This window comes from Chelonoidis abingdonii, chromosome 11, assembly GCF_003597395.2.
Source record: "Chelonoidis abingdonii isolate Lonesome George chromosome 11, CheloAbing_2.0, whole genome shotgun sequence".
In the NCBI taxonomy this organism is placed as follows: domain Eukaryota; kingdom Metazoa; phylum Chordata; order Testudines; family Testudinidae; genus Chelonoidis; species Chelonoidis abingdonii.
In genome coordinates, this window is record NC_133779.1 from 56,988,955 (window position 1) to 56,994,968 (window position 6,014).

Below are 6,014 nucleotides of genomic sequence, written 5' to 3' on the forward strand. Positions count from 1 at the left end.
ATTCATCTTCTCATCCACTGTAAACCCTAGGTCTTTTCTGCAGAACTGCTGCTTAGGCCTTTGGTCTCTAGTCTGTAGCAGTGCATGGATTCTTACTAAGTGCAGCACTCTGCACTTGTCCTTGCTGAACCTCATCAGGTTTCTTTTGGCCCAATCCTCTAATTTGTTTAGGTCTCTCTGTATCTTCTTCTTACCTTCCAGCATATCTACCACTTCTCCCAGCCTAGTGTCATCTGCAAACTTGCTGAGAGTGCAGTCCACGCCATCCTCCATGTCATTAAAGAAGATATTGGACAAAGCCGGTCCCAGAACTGACCCTTGGGGCATTCTGCTTGAAACTGGCTGCCAACTAGACATGGCGCCATTGATCACTACCCACTGAGCCCAACGATCTAGCCAGATTTCTATCCATCTTATAGTCCATTCATCCAGCCCATACTTCAACTTGCCGGCAAGAATACCGTGGGAGATCGTGTCAAAAGCTCTGCTAAAGTCAAGGACTAACACATCCACTGCTTTCCCCTCATCCACAGACCCAGTTATCTCCTCATAGAAGGCAATTAGGCAAGCCATCCCAGAATGGGCCTTTTGGGGAAACAGGTGAGGAAGGGGCACATTTGAAAAATGTGCCAGATAATTTCAAGCAGTCCCAGGGCTGCCCTCCCAAGCCAGGTAGCTCACCTTGCAGGGGCCACTACGGGCATCTTGGGTCCTAGCGCACAGCATCGTGGGTTGGTTCCAACGTTTGCAGCTCCCTACGAGCTTTTTGCAGGTCGACACATCGATGAGAGAAACCTGCAGCCGCTGAAGCGTCCGGGGCAGCAGAAGCACATCTAGAATGAGAGAGCCAGGGATGGAGCCACTGGAAGGCTGAGGCAGAGGGAAAGGAGGGGGACATGCTGGGAAAAATCTCTACCAGTGCGGCCGAGCATGTGAGCAATGTCACCATCTAGGGGCTGCTGCTCACTATGAGCATAGAAGTCACACGAGAAATTCTTCATGTTTGTGGGGCTGGGCAGCGCTGTCCTCTGTTGGAGAGGATCAAGACTGTGGGCATGTGTGGGCAGTTTCCCTCTTGTGGCCACATACCCCTGTGTGTTCAGAGCTCCGGGGAAGGGCTCACAAATTCTGGAGCCATTAGACACCCCCAGGGATAGGGACTGAATACCAATGCCCCCCAGTCACCCATTAGCCCCACCAAGCTCCCAAACTCCCCCTCACCTCCACAACCCCATCCGATGTGGCCCCAGCCAGTGAGCCAGCACTTTTCCCCTGCTGGGAACTGGGTGAGGAGCCTGTCAGGGAGATGGGACGGATGGTGCCCATGAAGTTGACAGGTTCCGTAAGCTGCACCAGGGTGACGTTGGCGATGAGTGTGCTCGGGTTGTAGTCACAATGCCTGACGATGCGACGCACCAGGGACGGGATCGGGGGTGGGGGTTTGGAGAGCTGGTACTCTCCCAGGTTCATGCGATAGGCAGAGACAGGGGTAGAGCTGGGGGAGGGGGGACAACACCCCTAGGGTTACCGTATTTCAAGTTCCCCAGAAGAGGACCCAGCCGGGGGAGGCGGGAATCGGAGGGATGGCACAGTTGGGGGTACCGGAAGGGGATGTGTGTACTATGAGGCAGTATTTCAGGGTGCTGGCAGGGGTACTTGAGGGCTCACTCTCGAGGTGGAGGGCGGCTCCAGCTCATTAGCATCTCTCAGCTCCGCTTACTTGGCAGGCTGGCCAGGCCACGGTGGGCCGCATCTGGCAGCTGCGGATGAAGGGGAGGGACCAATCGGGGAACGAAGACAGCTCTTTCTGAGCTGCAATGTCCGCGCTGCAAAAATCCTCTTCTTTGAAAAATCCACCCGGTCAGAGAGCAGGAGATCAAAAAATAAGAAATGTCCAGCTCAAGGCCACAAAGGAAGTCTGCAGTGGAGGCGGAATTTAAACTCAGACCCCTCAAGTCTTAGGCGAGTGCGATAATCTCGGGATCATCCTTCCTTTCTCCTGTGTCTGTCTAATGATGTCTTTCTGTCTATCTAACCCCAGACATAACTATGTCTCTGTCTATCTATCCCCATAGAAAAACATCCGTCTCTCTAGTCTCTACCTGTCTATCACCTTTTCATAATTAAACCAGGAGCTATGCTATGTATAAGAAGTCAATTAAAACCACAAACTAGGAATAAACTCGGATAAGTTCAATACCCAGCATTCTTGTTGAAATCAGTAAGATTACGTTCACACTGGTTCACTGTATATTAACTGAGGAGATATGAATGAAGAGCAAAGGTAAGCAGTGGGAGCTGAATTAAAATGATGGGTGAGACCCTCATGCCTGCTCTGGCTTCTTGCACAGCCTAAAACTGGAGTTCTGCAATGGGGAAGGAGAGGCAGCAAGTGAGTTTGGAAAAGTTTCCACCTCCAAAGGAAAGGACCCTAATGAATACTAAGTAAAACATCTCCCTCTCTCCCGTGCTCACATGCAGTATCTTATCATCCTGTGCAATCTATACCTCAGGTCCTACGTACTACTTGGGAGCACCTCGGCTCCTACTATTTTCGGGGCATCCAGAGAAATGGACCCCTGAGCCCCAGAAGGAACTGCAAGGGAAGCCCTGAGCCCCCATGGCAGATGAAAGGCAGAAGCCCCGAGCTCCGGCACCCACAGCACCGGCAGGAGTGGGGAGGGGCATGAAAGTCCTGAGCCCAGTGCCCCAGCACTGACTGACCCCACGGAGGGCCAGAAGCTCTGAGTCCGGGCACCCAGAGATGTGACTGGAGTGGAAGCTGCCAAGAACAAAGCCCTGAGCCCAACGCTGGGCTGATGCAGCGCACTCACTTCTGCATGCTGAATCTGATATCCCCATGGAGAGGAAGTCCTGTCCCCAGTCAGGCAGACAAACAGCTAGGAGGCCCCTACTGGGTTCTCCTGGCTGGGGGTTCCCAGCAGGACAGGGAGATTGGCTTTCACGGGGCAGAGCTAATTCGATCTAGCCAAAAAAGGCACAACAAGAACCAACAGCTGCCAGCTGAAACCAGAGAAATTCAAATGAGAAGTAGACACACATTTCTGACAGTGAGGGAGACTAGCCACTGGAACAAATTACCCAGGGGAGAGATGGAGTCTCTGTTTCCTGGTGTCTTCACGTCACAACTGCCTGTCATTCTGGAAGGTGCCTTTTAGTGACTTACAAGCAATTGGGCTTAATATGGTGCAAAGTGTGTGAAATTTCATAGCCTGTGAAATAGAGGCCAGATTAGGAGTTTGAATTGTTTCATAACCTCTATGAAAAGCTCAGTGTGGGGTGAGGAACAGACTCCACTGTTTTACTGGGTAGCCTGCTTGCTCCCCAGAATCAATAATGGGCAAGTGGGGTGATCCAGGGTGCAGCTCAAACATCCAGCCGGGCTGGCCACGGGCAGACATCAGGCCGGCCAGGGACAGGTGGGTGTGGCAGTGACTTCACAAAGGCCTTTGGCAGGAACTCAGCCTATTGGGCAAAGATGATGAGGCTGCTGTGAACTCACAGAGCTCCCCTGACAACAGCCAGATAGGACAGGGATGCGGGGCAGGGGGAACCTCGGAGAGCCCTGTAGCCTTGCTGCAGCAAGCCTCCATCTCATGATCTCTCACTGAGGACCAAGAGACACTGGTGTGCAGGAGATTCAGTGGGTGTGTTTGTTATTCCCGTGTGGATTTTTTTCAAAGACATTGTCATCTGTGTAGAAGGTAAGAAAAAATATAGGCTCTAGATAGAGATACAAGATAGGGGACTCTATCCTAGCAATCACCACCCTCCTAGTGAAAAAAGTTTTTTCCTAATATCCAGCCTTCCACATTGCAACTTGAGAGCATTGCTCCTTGTTCTGTCATCTGCCAGCTCTAAGATTTCGTGAGAATCAATCTTCATTAGGAAAATAATTTCAAAATGCAAATCCAAATAAAACTTTGAGTGAAATCAACCCATCCTGGTCTTTTAGTGTCTGGGAGTGTGGGCCTTGGGGGTCAGACTGAGACTCTCATGGGCTAGTAACACCCAGGAAGCTGGTAAAAATAATTCCAGTTCTCTTAATCCAAGCCTCCCTAATCTAAGGAACACCTGAGGGCTGCGGGAGACAGAGGGGTGCTGAGAATGTCTAACTCATGACTGAAAATACAGAGATGTGTTATTGGCTTTGATTCGTGGACAAGTAACAAATCCGTTGGGATTCTTGCCCCAAACAACAATCGCCCATTGTCCTTTAGCGCACAAGGGCCCTAACACGCCTGACTTGCTCAAATCGCTCTCCTGCTACTGCTGAGAGAATTTTCTCCATCCTCCATGGTACGGAGGGAAAGAGAAAAGAAGTGACCTCTCTTTGGTCACACAACAAGGTCATGCCAGAGCTAGAAAGAGAAGCATAAGAAAGAAGTTGCATCAAAATGTTTTGCATTTCAAACTAACTGATTTCTTAAAGAAAGGTAATTTGATGTGTGTTTAGTGAACTGAAATGATACATTCTTGTCTCCACGTGTTTCTAGATTGATGAACCAGTAGTTCTATCGGCTAGTTTTTATCCATAGATTGAGGGAGGAAAACAAGTTTGCCTGTTTTGTGAATTCCCAATGGCTTTCTTGAATTTCAACAAACTAGTCGATTGAACTGACCGATTTGAATAAACTGAAAGGAAGACAATATTTTCTGCACCTTTCAAGGAAGCTACTGCTGCCCAAAGCTGGGTTAGCATTTCAGCTAACTTTGCTTCCAGGGCCTTAGCTATCACATCAGTGGTGCGACTGTCTGAAAAACATGGCAGTGAACATGTTCTACTGAATGTTATTTTTTCTCTTCTATTTAAATTATTTAGAAGATTGTCATAAATTTGGCCCTTCTCAGAGGTTGTCAATTTCAAATATAATTCTGACAGTGAGGGAGACTAGCCACTGGAACAAATAACCGAGGGGAGAGGTGGAGTCTCTGTTTCCTGGTGTCCTTCCATCATAACCGGTTGGGAAGATGCCTTTTAGTGAATTACACGCAATTGGGCTTAATAGGGTGCTAAGAGTGTGAAATTTCATAGCCCGTGAAACAGAGGCCAGATTAGGAGACTGAATTGTTTCACAACGGATGCCTCTTTGAAAAACTCAGTGTGGGGTGCGGAACAGACTCCGCTGTTTTATTGGGTAGCCTGCTTGCTCCCCAGAATCAATAATAAGCAAGTGGGGTGATCCGGGGTGCAGCTCAACATCCAGCTGGGCTGACCAGGGGCAGACGTCAGGCCTGCCAGGGAAAGGTGGGTGTGGCAGTGACTTCACAAAAGCTTTTGGCAGGAACTCAGCCCATTGAGCAAAGACAATTAGTTGGGAATTGGTCCTGCTTTGAGCAGGGGATTGGACTAGATACCTCCTGAGCTCCCTTCCAACCCTGATATTCTATGAATGAGGCATCTGTGACCTCACAGAGCTCCCTTGACAACAACCAGGCAGGACAGGGATGCGAGGGAGGGGGTCCCTCGGAGAGTTCTGTAGCCTTGCTGCACCAAGCCTCCATCTTCGCTTTACCAGATAAAGGTTATGAGCAGACAAAGGCTGGAAGCTGAAGCTAGACCAATACACACTGGAAATAAGGCGAGGAGCATTTTTAACGTCTAGTCTGGAGCAATTCCCTGAGGTTTGTGCTGGATTTTCCACAACTGGCCTTTTTTAAAATCAAGCTTGGGTGTTTTACTAAAAACTCTGCTCGAAGTCCTATGGGAATTATTTTGAGGTACATTCTATGGCCGAAGTGAAACAGAAAGTCAGATGACAGTGGTTTCCTCTGGGCTTGGAATTAATCTGTGACTCACTAGGGGCATTTGGAATGTGACCATTTTGCTTCCCTCTTCCTCCTTCCCTCTTGTCCCTTCTTCTCAATTGGAAAACAGGCCACCAGAAAAGCCTGATTTCCACCCTGTGCCCTTCCATTAGCGCTGTAAGCTGAAGGGCATTGTGAGTTTCGTGTGAATTCAGCCAGTCAGTGCTAACTCTCTACAGGTGATT